The following is a 15,733-nucleotide window of genomic DNA, read 5'->3' as shown; positions in this document are numbered from 1 at the left end:
TCTCTTTACTAATGTACGCACCCAAGATGTTCTTACTCTTTTAAAAAAACAAGGTTTCAAAAAAGATCTTCGCATTAGTATCTCACTGTGTCAATTCGGGCTATTTTAAATTTGAAAGCATGATTTACAAACAAAATACTGGATTGGCCATGGGTATCCCATTACTTCCAGTGCTTGCGAACATCTTTCTTGAAGATTTTGAAGAAAAGGCTATTTCTTCTGCTTCGTTGAAATCAAAGATTTGATTACTATATATAGATGATGATTAAATTAACCAGGACAACTGAAAACATTGAATTTGCCATCTTTAGAAAACCTATGCATACCGACTGGTACCTACATTCAGACTCTCACCACTATCCCCCACAGAAATTCGGCATCATCTCTACTCTTGCTCATTGGGCCAGATCCTTGTTATTAGACGAACAAAAGTTAAAAATGAACTGAAACACCTCCAAAGTACCTTAAAACAAAATGGATACTCTGAGAAAAGTATAAACAGAATTCTTTTTCACCATTACCAACATCCACCTCATGAGGATACGTCTAATTTCAAAGCCTGCATCCCCTTATCTTATATTAGTTCTCTCTCCCCAAAAATGGCAAAAATCTTAAAGAAATACAACATCAAGACTTTTCTCACAACTCTTCCCAAACTCCGGTCAATTTTAAGCCATCCGAAATAGAAACATCGCGATTTTCAGTTTCCTGGTGTCTACAAAATTGTGTGTGTGATTGCAGTAAACCGTATTATGGTCAGACTGAAAAATCAATTCTTCTCCACTTAGAGGAACATCAGAGAGAGATATCTTACAGCAGAATTCAGACTAGTGCCCTGTCCAGCCACATATTGTTTTCTGCAAACACCAATGATGATGATCTCCAGCATCAAATACACTGGGATTTAACAACCAACGTTCACAGATATTATGACGAACTAGAGAGAGATGAATTCTGGAATTGAAAGAAATTGTTCTTGAAGTCTCCCATATTAATAGCAACCTAATTGTTTGCCGGACTCTCACAGTTCTGCCATTCAATATTGGCACACACTCATGTGAGTTGCGCTTCAACTAAAACTCAGTCTCCCATTTAAACTTTATTTACAGTTAATTGTCATGTTCTGTTATATTAGAAATGCAATGCTTTTATGGTCTTTCTGTTTTTTATGTATTTTTATGCTGTTACACGTGACGAAGTCGGCTTTCTGCCGACTTCGTCAGGCAGAAAGTGATGTGATCTATTAAAGTTTTGTTTTAAAATCCTCAATGTTCAGTCATTAACTATTTAACAATATCTGTGTGTGTTTGTATGTATATATTATTATTATTATTATTATTCATGACATCTTCACGGAGTCTGAAGAGTCATTGTGGGAGGACACCTACTGTACAATTCTCCGTCTCCACTACTACACAGAACCTCTACTACCAATCTCCTACATCAACGCCATCTACTGCCCACAACCACTACCACCACAGCTAGTATTTTTTTGTCTGTAAATTGTGTGTGTTCTGAAGGGCCGATTTGTCTGCATGCGGGTGAAAAAACCCATTATATATATATATATCATCATCATCAAATTCCTGCCATGTACCCTCAAGGGGTGTACAGGATATGACAATACTACATGAAAAAATTACATCATTACTAACTTACTATCTACAATTTTCCTCCAAATCAGTCTGTTACTTGTCAAGACTCCAACATTATCAGATCTTATATTTCTATCGTCTAAGGCACTTTGTACCGTATCAATCCACCTATATCTTGGTCTTCCTCTGGGTCGTTTTCCTGCCAACCTGGCAGAGAACACTTGTTTTGCTAATCTTTCCTCTCCCATTCTATTCAAGTGACCATACCACCTGAGATTAGCTCTGCTAACGCATTCCTGGATGCTGACAATGTCAAGTTCTTTCCTAATATCCTCATTTTTAATATGATATTGCCATTGATGCCATCTGTTCACGCCTCTAATCTTTCTCAGGACTCTCATATCTGCGGTCTCTAGTCTTTGGTCAAGTATTTTACTTCTGACCCAGCTCTCAGATCCATAAGTTAAAACTGGTTTGAACACTGTCTTGTATACAGCTAATTTAGTGTTACGACTAATTTCTTTCTTATTCCATATGAATTTATTCAATTGACTTCCCACCATACCAGCTTTGTTGATTCTGTTGTCTATTTCTATATTTAATTTGCCATCTTCAGTAAAAATCATGCCTAAGTAGCTGAAATGTTTTACTTGTTCCACAGGTTCTCCATTCACAACACAGTTGACATTTTCAATGATTCTGCCTATTTTCATTGTCTTTGTCTTTTTATTGCTGACCTTCATACCATATCTATTACAACAGCTATTCAATTTAGTCAGAGAATCTTGTAGACTTGTTGAGGATTTATTTAGAAGTATAACATCATCCGCATAAAGCAAAGAGCTGACATTAACATCTCCAATTTTGATATCAGGTTTAATACCACATTCCTTCATAATGTGATCCATATAGATAATGAATAACAGAGGGGATAATGTAAATCCTTGTCTCACACCAGATTTAACATTAAACCATCTTCCTGTACTTCCTTCAATTCTAACTGCTGACTTACAACTCAAATAAAGACTAAGTATTGCTTGATATAATGCCCCATTGACACCATATAACTGCAGCGTATTGAATAGCTTCTCACTTGGCACCTTGTCATATGCCTTTTCCAAATCGACAAAACTTAAATACATATCTTTGTTATATTCCCATGCTTTCTCGACTATTTGTTGTAAAGTGAAGATCTGATCCTGACAGCCTCTATTTGGCCTGAATCCAGCTTGTTCTTCACCAAGCTTTTCTTCCACAATTCTTCTCAACCGTTTCTCAAGTATACTTGCATAGATCTTGCCAGGAACACTCAGTAGGGAAATACCTCTGTAATTCTCACATTCAGTTTTATTTCCCTTTTTATATATGGGTACTATGAGAGCTCTACTCCAATCATCGGGAATTCGTCCCTCTGTCCAGGCTTTCTGAACTATGCAGTGCAGCCACTGGAAGACACTTATACTACCATACTTCAGCATTTCTGGTCGAATATCATCTACTCCTGCTGCCTTTCCATATTTCAAGCCTTTGATGGCTTTTTCTACTTCAAGTATGGATATGTATTCCTGACTGCATGCCTGCTCAGTGTTTTTTATCACTGTACTGTCATCACTGCTTGTTTCATTTAGCAGTTTTTCAAAGTAATTACTCCATACTTCAAGGATATCTTTTTCTCCTGTTTTCATGTCACCTTTATCATCTCTAATTCCTTTTACAGCACTCTTTCCTCCATTCCTAAGCTTCTTCAACAACCTCCAGAATATTTTGCCACCTTCTTGATATTTATTTTCTATATTCTTGCCAAAGTCCTCCCATGACTTTTGTTTAGCTAGTTTTACACACTGTTTAGCTTTCTTACATTTGTCTCTGTATTCTGTAAGAGTAAAAGCTGACTTATTTGCCAGGAACTTTTGATATGCTTTCTTCTTTACCTTCACTGCCTCTTTAACTTCCTGTGTCCACCAGGGAGTTCTGATTTTTTTATCCTTGCACACAACCTCACCACATGCCTGTCTGGCAGAATCGATCAATGTTTTCTTCAGAGTTTGCCACTGAATCTCCAAGGTTTGATTCCTGTTCTCAAACTCTTTCATTTTCTTTTCAATAATCTTTCTGTATTTTAGTCTACAGTTCACATCTAAGAGCTGCTCAACTTTTATTCGCTTTAAAACTTTCTTATATGTTATTCTTTTCAATATGAAATTCAATATTATCCTGCTCAAGACTAAATAGTGATCACTTCCAATTTCAAATCCTCTGTACACTCTGGTGTCCTGCACCAGGGAGAAAATATCACTATCAACAATAACATAGTCAATGAGACTTTTCTTATTCCTAGCCTCTTCTCTCCATGTGAATTTGTGCACATTTTTATGTTGGAACATGGTGTTAGTAATAACCAGTCCATGTCCTGAGCAGAAATCCAACAGATATTTGCCATTATTATTAGCTTTGCTCTTTTCTCCAAATTTTCCCAAAATATTTTTGCATGTCTCACAATCATTTCCTACTCTGCTATTTAGATCCCCAACAAGGACCAACTTTTCCTTTTTCATTGTGTCAGTTGCTTTTTCTAAAGCCTCAAAAAATTCCTCCACTTCTACCTTAGTAGAACCTTCTGTGGGACCATAGGCACAAATAAATCTCATTGTCCAGTTCCCCATTCTCATATTTGCCCACATTAGTCTACTTGAGACTGTCTGCCATTCAAGAAGATTAGCCTCGTATTTTGTGTTGAATACTATGGCTACTCCTTCTTTTCCTTGATTGTCATTGCCTGAATATAACATTTTGTATTTATTGCTCAGAAAGATCTCACCAGTTTTGGTCTTTTTTGTTTCAGTCACCCCTATTATGTCGATCTGGTACTTATCTAATTCCTCAGCTAGCTCCATTTCTTTGCCATTCAGGCTTCTTACGTTGATAGTACCGATCTTTAACTCTGGTGATGTTGAGTTGGGGTTTGTTTTCAGATTTGTTTCAGTAGCTGACTTTTCGCTGATTGCTCTGGTTCCCTGGCGAAAACAACGGGGGCCTTGTTTAACCGGGTGACGCCCCAGCCGGCATGAAATTTTGTCATGTTGTACCATCATTTTTTATTTTGGTTTAACCAATAAGAATACAATTTGGTTGGCTAAATCCGAAATTGCCAGCCCATCCTCGTTCGTTCAGTATCAAAGTAGATACCCAACAGGGTGCACCACGAGAAGGTGAGGATTGGACATTAGGTCAGAAGCCCTGGTCGGTTCTCCGCATTCCTTTAAAGGCTATGTGGAGGTCTCCTCTGAGTTATACAGCTTTGACCCTTAAGCACCCCATATATATATATATATATATATATATATATATTTAATGGGCTCATTCCATTTATGAACTTTTCATGTGAGAGTTGCAATCAAAATGTACAGTGAATGTTTAAATTCAAGAAAGTTTATTAACTTAAACATAAATCGATCTTCTTCAAAGTAGTCTTCTTGGCTTGCCTCACACACTTGTCGCAGCATTCCAGTCAATGTTTGAAACAGTTCTAGAAGTCATTTTTCTTTAGTTCTTTTGGACACATTGCAATGGCTGCAACAATTTCTTGTATTGCTGCAAAAACACTTTCCCTTCATCATCGATTTAAACTTTGGAAACAGTCAGAAGTTAGAGGATGCTAATTGGGCTGATGCAGTCACATTTTTTCATCCAATAAGAACTGTTGAATAAGAAGAAAAGATGTGTAGCACTTGGTATTCTAACTAATGAGCTTAGGTGTTGACAATTAGTCATGACTTATTTTTAATGGTATTATCACCACCAAATGAACTAAATGTTAAAAATACCAAGCAATTTTAAACCTGGTTTTACTCCATTTCCCAAGTAAGCAAACAGACAAACAAGTCAAGTTTGCGCCTGCAAGTGATGCAAGTCTAGCTGATCCTACAGTTTGCTTACTTGGGAAATGGAGTAAAACCAGGTTTAAAATTGCTTGGTATTTTTAACATTTATTATACCCAAGGTAAAATACTTTCTACCAAATGAACTATTTTAGAAAAATATGTTTTATTAACTTGCATATACTTTGCTGAATTTCAAATCAGCATCATCAGAGCACAACAACATGTATACTTGACAATGAGTAAGTGAAACAATACATTTGTAATTGACAAAAGATCTAAAGTCCAATTTTTGCACTCTCTAATGTTGTTTAAAAAAAAATTATAGCAATGTGGGAGTTGCTCTTAAGATAAGTCTCCCAAATGTTTGGCAGATTGATGCAACCATATGTGTTCAGGTTAGTAGAATGCTTCATAGGCATGGCTGTCACATGGCATCACAGTCATACAGAACTTGATACACTCCAGGGTGTGCTAGGGAGTGAAGTTTATCCTTAGGCAAGCGGATCATAGTTGCTAATTTAACAAGAGGTTTGAATGTGGTGCAAAGGCCATGTTTCATTAGTACCTCTAATGAAATATGGCCTTCATCAGCAATGTACAACAGATTGTATCTGATGTACCTCTGACATAAGGAATAGAAATGGTAATGTTGTGTTCCCGTGTATTGAAGGAAGGAGAAGTAATGGGGCTATTTAGTATTTTATCTATTTTGTAGGAATTATAGCCATTGGCTAAGAAAGTATGATGCAGATATTTGAGTTCTGTGGACAGAGCTGTATCATTAGAACAAATGGCTCCGGCTCTGTGTATAAGTGTTTTTAAAATGCCATGCGGTTGGACTGGATGATGATGTGATTGTTTATTTAGATGTCTGGCAAGAGCACTTCTCAGAGAACAAATTTCTGCTACTCGCATAGAGCTTAGTAACTTAAACAGCTCTATCACTGTTCTAAATGAGGAACTAATTAATGTTTTAAATCCTGAAATGTGGACCATCATACATTACATCTCCGAAATTGCAGCAAACATAGAATTCACAAAAGTTAAAAGCAGACATCTAAAGAAATATGAAATCCTACAACAGCGCCAACATACTACGTTCCGATCACAACTTCGAGACTGTGTGATTGTAAATTTATTGTTACAAGTGTTCACTGAAGAAGCCAAGAATGATGTAGGTGGAATGGGACATTTACAAACCTCCACTTGCAATGTTTAATGATGTGCATTTAGATGTAGCAAGCATCCTAAATAAGGCTAAACCACCAAAAAGTAATATAACACATAATGTAATAGTAATATACACACAAATATTAAAGGAAGGAGAAGTAATGGGGTTACGTAGTATTTTATCTATTTTGTAGGAATTGTAGTCATTGGCCAAGAAAGTATGGCACACATTAAGTTCTGTGGACAGAGCTGTATTATTAAAACAAATGAGTCTGGCTCTGTGTGTAAGTGTTTTTAAAATGCCATACTGTTGGATGGATGATGATGTGATTGCTTATGTAGAGACTGTGTGTGTGTGTGTTGTCTTTCTGTAAATGGAAAAAGATGGTTATCCATCTAAAATGTGGGTGACTAATGTGTCAAGAAAAGGTAAACAGTTATTAGATTCTTTTTCTGTTGTGAAGTGGATTTTGCAGTGTTGGTTGTTTAGGTAGGTAGCAAATGCATTCAAAGTGTCTTGTCCATGGGGCCAAGTGGTAAACTCATCATCAACATAGCATAACCAAATTAGGGGCTTGTATGTAGCTGTAGGTAAGTACTTTGTTTTCAAAGTGTTCCATATAAAAGTTTACTAAAGGGTGGGGAACCCATAGCAGTACCATTAATCTGTAAATTTTTCCTCCCCGTGTAAAGTAACCTGCATACCAGTGGCGACCGGTGAAATTTTAAGTGGGGGTGCTGCCTATACGAAATAAAAAAAAGTCTTTTTTTCCTAATCAGTAACCAATTTATTAATAAATAAAGCTACAGATTTAGATTTTTTTTTTATTTTGTATAGGCAGCATCCCCATTTAATATTTCACTGGCCCCCACTGCTGCATACATACTAAATTTGAATAATTTAAAGATATCAGGGGGAAATTTAGACTTGGTAAAATCAATAGTGTCTATTAGTGGTACATTGGTAAATAAAAAGGTGACACCAAAACTAACCATTATATCTGAATTTTTAAGGATATGAATTTTAACTAGTAATTTGAAATGGACTGAATTTTTTACAAAAGTAGAGGAGTTGTCAGTAAGGGGGGCAAGAGACTTGGCTAACTGTTGGGCAAGTTTAAGTGGGATTATCTATGCTATCGACTATAAGGCATAGGGCAATGGTGTTCAACCTTTTTTACTACGTGAGCTACTTTTCTATAAAAAGTTATTCGGTGATCTATTCTTATATAGATCACGTTCCCCCAACCTGATATCTGATTACGTACAAATAAATAACTAAAAAAAATACACAACTAAAAACTTTATTTGTGTATTTAAAAATTTATTTATCACTTTTAATTATTTTAATACAACAACAAAAAAAAAAACATATTGGAGTAAAATATTTTTCTATTTTGGAAAACCAAAGTTAGAAAAAACAACTGATTGATTACAAACTCACAAGTTAGGAAATGCTGGTTTAAAAAAAAAAAAAAAAAAAAAGTTAATGTGAAATTTGGCATTGTTTGGACCTCTTAATATTTTCATAGTCAAGTTGATATGAAGAAGTGGCCAATTGCAGACAATCATCCAAATGATCATTTGTAATTTGGTTTCTTAATTTTTTTTTTATGACGGTCATATTTGAAATAAAGCGGATTCTGACAAGTACGTTGATCTGAAACATGACAGAATTTTTCATGTGCATACTTCCAAATGACTTCATTGTTTATTGATTTTAAATGTAAACTATTCTGAATGTTTATTATCCCAAGTTCTACTTCAGCTTGGTTATATCAAACACCCCACTAATTTTATTTGAAATTTCTGTGATGTTCAAGTTTTCTTGAAATGGATTATTGATAAAAGATAAAATAATTTCAGTTTTATTAAACTCTTTAAATCTTGAATTTATTTCTTCCTCAACTAATTCTATTTCACAAATAAATTCTTTTAAATCATAGCGAAGCATTTCTTGATTTTGTTCAAAAATTTTTAATAAATATGGGAGATTTCTAAATTTCCAGTAATTTATATTTTTCTTTAATAAAGGTAAGTATTGTTGGAAAGCTTTTATTGAACTTAACATGTCAATTAATTTTTTATCTCTACCTTGTAACTCTAAATTTAAATTGCTTAATTTCATACAGAAATCTGCTAAAAATGATAAGTGTAACACAATCTTTTATCACTCAATTGTGGATAAATATCTCCTTTTTCATCAAGAAAATTTTTATATCGAATGCAAGAAATCTTTCTAAATATTGACTTCTGCTGAGCCAGCGAACATTATTGTACAACAGAAGTTCCCTATCATCATCTGCCTATAATTCAAATAACCGCCATTGCAGGTATTTTACAATTTACAATTTTAAATGTAATATCCAAAACATCTTTTGTGTTTACTATCTTTTACTACACAGTACTTGTTGGTGAATAATACAGTGGTACGTTAAAAAATCTGGATATTTGTCATCGTTTTTACATAATGAAATGAAGCCTGATTTATTACCTATCATTGCAGGAGCACCATCAGTAGTAATAGACACAAGTTTAAAAAGCAGAAGTTTGTGTTGTTTCAGAAATTCATCAAATGCCGAAAAAATGTCTTCTCCCCTGGTCCTTCCCAATAATAGTATAATTTTCAAAAGTTCTTCTTTACTTGAATAATCATGAAATACCATGTGATAAATACCATTAACTGAGCAATATCAGTGAAGTCGTTCGATTCATCAAATTGTAATGAAAATGCAACACACTGTGAATGTCTGACATTAGCCTGGCCTGGAAACTTTTCTCTGGCAATTGGAACTCTTCCTTTCGGCAATTTGAAACCTTGTCTGCAGCTTAGAAGTAGTCTCTCTCTAGGGATGTCTTGAACCGAGAAGCTCCTTTCTGGAAGCGGGAAACTCCTCTCTCAAGCAACGTGGATCCGGGCAGTCTCTCTGACGGCATCTCTGGAACAGGCACCCCTTCAGTGTCCCTTTTTATTAAGCCTCCTCTGAGATCTCGCATGAAGTTTGGCAACCCCCAAAGAATCGGTATGAGTCTTTCATCTTAAGTTTCAAGTTTGGCACGCCTTTTGTTCTCCTCTGCTTTCTTTTGATTGTAAGTTGCCGGCCATCGGAAAGTTGTTTGAACTCTTTCTGGCTGACTTCGGAGATGTTTACACTTAGAGCTTGCAAGCCTTTCTAATACATACAAGTTTCAGTAACAATCTTTCTAATGCCACCATGTACAGCTTCGGTGACAAAAACATTGCCTTTGTTTTTAACACTCTAACATATTCTTATTAAAGTAGTATATACAGTTAGCTTCAAAAGAGTTATTTACAAAAACATCTAATACAAACTATACCGAGACAAAGTTTATTTTTTTACAATATTCACATGGGACTTAACCTAAGAAAAAAATTGATGTAATGTGCTTTGGAATATTTAAGCTACAATCGAATTTTTACACTTTGCTTATAATTATTAACTCGGCTCGCTGTTTGACTTCCACTGATCCAAATTAATTCATTTACCTGGACTTATAAGAAAATTACTGATTTGACAATTTTAACGAAAAATAAATAAACAATAGCAAGACACTTAAAGCGAATTAAAAATAATACAAAATAATGATAAATAAAATATTATGTTTTCAGTTTTAATTAAATTTGTAAGTAAGGAGGAATACACAAGAGATCGACCAAAAATTGCTCTGCGATCGACGGGTTGAACACCCCTGGCATAGGGGGATATGTGGATTTCTGGTAATCCATTAATGTGGGGTGGTTTAACGTGAACTGGTTTTATTTTTTTTTTTTTTTGATGATTTATTTTGGCCAGGAAGTCACTTTTTTCAGTAATTTGCAGACTTTTTTTCTTTGAGACATAGTGGAGTCTTGATCTATAATTTGGTATGTAGAACTGTAACATAAGGGATTTTGCATTTTTTTGTTATAATCCTCTTGATCCATGATAACTGCATTTTCCTTATCAGTTTTTGCAATAACAATATTTTTATTCTTATACAACTTTTTTAATGGTAATGTTGGTAGCTATTTCGTTATGTGATTATATTACTTTTTGTGGTTTAGCTCTGTTTAGGATGCTTGCTATATCTAAATGCACATTATCAGCCATTGCAGGTGGAAGATCGTAGACGTCCCATTCTACCTTCATCATGATTTTTAATTTAGGAATTTGTTTGTACAACGTGGTGTAGAAATTTGGCGTAGCAGCAAAGTTCTGTTTCAGACTGAGAGCGTTCATGGCATCTTCAGTGATCACTTGTAATGATAAATTTACAATCATGCAGTCTTGTCAAAGTTGTGGTCAGAACATAGTATATTGGTGCTGTTGTAGAATTTCATATTTCTTCAGGTGTCTGCTTTTAACTTTTGTAAATTCTATTTTAGCTGCAACTTCGGAGATGTGATATATAAGATGGTCCACATTTCAGGATTTAAAACATTAATTAGTTCATCATGTAGAGTAGTGTTAGAGCCATTTAACTTACTAAGCTCTATGCTAGCAGCAGCAATTTGTTCCCTGAGAAGTGCTAAACTCACCAGACATCTACATAAACAATCACATCATCATCCACCAACAGCATGGCATTTTAAAAACACTTATACACAGAGCCATTTGTTCTAATTGGGAGAACCAATGGATATAATTCCTACGAAATGGATAAATTACTACATAGCCCCATTACTTCTCCCTCTTCTAATACATATGAACATTACCGTTTCTGTTCCGTATGTCAGAGGTACATCAGAACACCAAAGTACTAATAAAACATGGCCTTTGCATTACATTCAAACCTCGTGTTAAATTATTAAATCTGATTCACTCACCTAAGGATAAACTTCACCTCCTAGTACACCCTGCAGTATATGAAGTTCCATGTATCTGTGACTTGGCCTACTATGGGCAGACAGGAAGATATGTTAACATCCACCTGGAAGAACATAAAAAATACATTTGCTACCATTGTTATGGCAGGTCAGGACTGGCAGATCATGTTTTGGAGACTCCTTCACTCAGGATTAGATGTGCTATTTAGAAGTTGTTACAGATCCGAAAGATTATTTTTGAGTCAGCCATGGCTATGAAGAATTGTCCTAACCTGAACAAATATGGTTGCTTTAATTTGCCAAAAATTTGGGAGACTGTTATTTTAAGTGCAACTCCTATATAGCAGTATTTTTTTTTTTTACAACATTAGAGGGCACCAAAATAGGACTAGATCTTTTATCCATTACAATTATATTGTTTCACTTACTGTCATGTATACATGCTGTGTTGTTTTCTCATGATACTGATTTGAAATTCAGTAAAATATAAGCAATTTAATAAACCATCTTTTTATGAAATAGTTGTTAATTTTGTTAAAAATAAGTCATGCACTGAGTATTGTTGTGACAACATGAATCTATTCACCCACTTGTACGGTCTTTTTTGACGCACATCATTTCACAAACATCCTAGTATTCCTTTATAATATTCAGAGTTGACTGTAGTGCCTCTAGGTATGAATTGTGCTCACACAGTCCCCCTCCAGATAAAAAAAGACAGTGAAATAGGACGGTGTTTCTCAGACTTCAGATATATGCGTATCCTTCTTAAATTTTGATTATTACCAAGTACCCCCTTATCAGAATAATAAAGTATATTTCATTATAAATATCTATTTTACTTGAATTTATATATTCATGTAAACAAAAAATATGATTTTTAATAGAATAAAATTTGGAATAGGTTCCTCTTCATTTCCCGTCCATGAAAATCCACATTTCAATTAATTCATATCATACTTACGAAGATTTTTCATCTTCTTCCTAATTGATTCTCTAGAGATTTCAGACAACACACTCTTATCAATTTCATTTGATCCAGATACAATATCAATGTTTTCTTTGCTTACAGCTACTTGTATTTTCTATATTGCTCTCTTTTGTGCATTTTATAAATCCAGTCTTTAACCAATGATCCATACTTAAGAATTTGAAAGCTAAAAAAATTACCATATTTACTCGAATATAACTCTCACTTTTTTCCCAAAATTAAAGCTAAAAACTCGTGGTGCGAGATAATGTTGGTATTTTTGGAAACTAAAGTTTTCAGAAAAAAATTGAAAATGGTATGATTTACCGAGAAGCTCCTATTTGCTATTGCTACTTTTGACATCAAGAACAGTTTCCATGTGGGCATCGTCAAAGTCACCTATCCAAATAGCTTCATCTTCTTTCCCATTATTTCAAGCAAAAATTACCAGTAATTTACAAGACTTGATACCTAATGAACAATCCTTCACAAATGACTAATGAGAAGTAAAAGCAAAGCGCAAAACAGACAGCAATGGTAGGCCAATAGAGATAGAGCAGCTGTGAAGAAGTACATATAATGTTCATGACCGGGTTGGTGTCAAGCAAAACCATATGTTGCACCAGCAACATATGATTTTGTTTGTCTATATAGCAGTTTCTGTTGGAGGGGAGATGTGATTCATTAGTTAGTGCCGTTTTTACCTTAGTTGTCTCTAATTGCACTATTTGTTGAGAAATATATTACAGACTGCAAATGTCACTGTACCTTATTCAGTGATACAATAAAACTACTTGTTTTTCTTGTATCTTCAGTATAGCAATGCTGTTGTGGAGGGCATGTTGTTTACTGCAGGGAGCAGGTTACTATAATTACGTGGCGATAGTAACTCGCAATTTGAGTAAGAGAATTCATACATAATATAATAATTTATTGAGAAATATATACTTTTAAAATTCTTTTTTTCTTAATAATGATTCCATGAGTTAATGATGCATAGCCAAAAATTGTCGTGTACCCCCTGAAGACCTTTTGCATGCCCGGGGGGGGGGGTACGCATACCACACTTTGAGAAACACTGAAATAGGACTGACATTGAATTTTGAATGGCATTACTTCTTCAGCTGAGGTGAGTTGGGTATTTTTCATTTTGAACTCTGGTTGTTAGTCTCAGGATCCTAATCTTATGACCCAGATTTGTCTTCTATCATGATTAGGGATCGCAGACATCCTGTAAAATACCGAATCATCCCGGTTTTGGCTAATGCGTCCCATTGTCCCGCGAAAACTCTTTGGGACAGCTTTTTGTCCTGTATTTTAAAGTTCAAAACTGAATAACAAAATCGACAAGTTACAATTTCTATTCTATTACAAACATCACTCTTCGTCATTACAGGGAACTGTAGACGCGTTATTTTCTCAAGGTGAGTGATGGAAACACTGCAACAATGATAAGTTCATTAGCACAGTGCGCATGTGCATTGACATTTTGGCGTGTGCCGTGATACTTGCTCAGCTTTAAATAGCACGGAACGGTCCACTTGGCCCGCTCGATTTTAGAAGCTTACTCCAAGAGAAACAGGTTGGTGCTTGCAGAGTATTAATTACTCTACGGCTGCTGTTAAAATGTATGGTTTTTCAATTCTTCTGTGGCTCTGTTAAACGCTGAAAATGCCAAAAAGGAAGTGTAATTATGTAAATGCTTTAAAAACTCAATTTCCGTTTTTAAAAAAATCTACTAAATTGGGTGAGACAGATATTATGGTGGCTTGTTTAGCATCGAGCATGGAAGAAAGGCCGACATTACCCAGCACATTGCTATGAAAATACATAAATCTGCATCTCGAGCTAGTACAAGTGCAAGAGTCAGTGATTTCTTTACCAAGAAAGAGATGGGGGAAGTGGAAAAGAATCTTGCTGCAGAAGAAGCAACTTTCACGTATCACACGTGTTTTCACAAACCAGAGTTTTCGATCAATGGATTGTACATCTAAAATAATACATAAGTTATATGATAGAAAACTTACATGTGGGCAAACAAAAACACAAGCGTTAATTGTAAATGTTTTGGCTCCATTTGCAATCAAGCAATTCAGACTGGAAATGGAGAAAGCAAATTATATATCTATCCTGATTGACGCTTCAAACTTAGTGCCATTGATAGTTCGATATTTCGTTCCAGAAAATGGTATTAAAACCATGATTCTAGAATTTACAGACCTTCCTAGTGAAAGCACAGAATGACTTACGGATTACATATGGGACTTGTTAAATCTTGGAAGATTAAAGATAAAGTCATAGACTTGTCGACGGGAAATACTAATACTAACTTCGGTAGATGTTCAAGATAGGTAAGAAACAACGTGTACCATAAATTGAGAACTAGGTTTGGCTGCGGATTGATTGCAGTTGGTTGCTCAGCTCATATTTTAAACAATGCCGTGCAAACTGCAGCTGATACATTGCCTGTAAACATTGAGACTGTTATAGCTAAAATATTTCAACACTTTTATATATACTCTGTAAGAGTCCAGTCCCTAAAAGAATTTTGTGAATTTGTAGACGATGAGTATAAAACAGTTCTAGGACACTCAAAGACAAGTTGGCTGTCATTGCATCCAGCTATCAAAAGGTTGAATGAAATGTATGAAGGCTTAAAGCCTATTTTCTTTCAATAGATAAATGTCCAACAATGTTGAAAGATTTTTTCCAGAACTCAGTGTCGAAGCTGTTTTTCTACTTTTCTGGAGTCGCAATGTGAAATATTCCATACTACTATCAGGAGCATAGAAAGTGAAACGATATCTTTCGTTGAAGCACAGTCAATTATACAGTCACTGGTTGGAAAAATTGAAATGAGAAGATATTAAATTTGACAACTACCACCGAAAAGAAGCTACTTCTTGAGTTGCAAGAGGAAGGATTGATTAGTGAAAAGGCATTCCAATCTCATAAAATTGATTTCTACAACTTGTGTCATATATAAAAGAATGGTCACAGTATATGCTGAAATTACACATTATGTCTTGGGTGAAACTGAGAACAGCATTATGTTGGGAAAATGTTCTTCAAGCAGACCAAACTATTAATCACACCGCTGCCATATCAAACATTGTTGAATCTGATTTGTTTGATGAAGTAATGATAGTAAAAACAGCTCTGAAGTCCAAAGAAGATAGTGAAGTGAAGGACATATTGAAGGAGAACTATCGAATTTAAAGAAAGCAGTGGAGTTCGTTATATGTATCCCTGGAACAAATGCTTGTGTCGAAAGATTATTTTCTCGCAT

The 15,733-nt window shown here is 35.0% G+C and overlaps 1 protein-coding gene across 2 annotated transcripts in view; it reads left to right on the top strand.

The window, feature by feature from the left end:
- LOC150097146 (tether containing UBX domain for GLUT4) overlaps positions 1-15,733 on the top strand; it is a 357,344-nt gene that overhangs the window by 209,510 nt on the left and 132,101 nt on the right. The window lies entirely within an intron of this gene.

The sequence above is a fragment of the Typopeltis vanoorti genome, chromosome 17 (assembly GCF_054136105.1).
Source record: "Typopeltis vanoorti isolate ZY-2024b chromosome 17, IOZ_Tvanoo_1.0, whole genome shotgun sequence".
In the NCBI taxonomy this organism is placed as follows: Eukaryota; Metazoa; Arthropoda; class Arachnida; order Uropygi; family Thelyphonidae; genus Typopeltis; species Typopeltis vanoorti.
The sequence above is the reverse complement of the archived record's forward strand: the minus strand, read 5'-3'. Positions and strand labels throughout refer to the sequence as shown.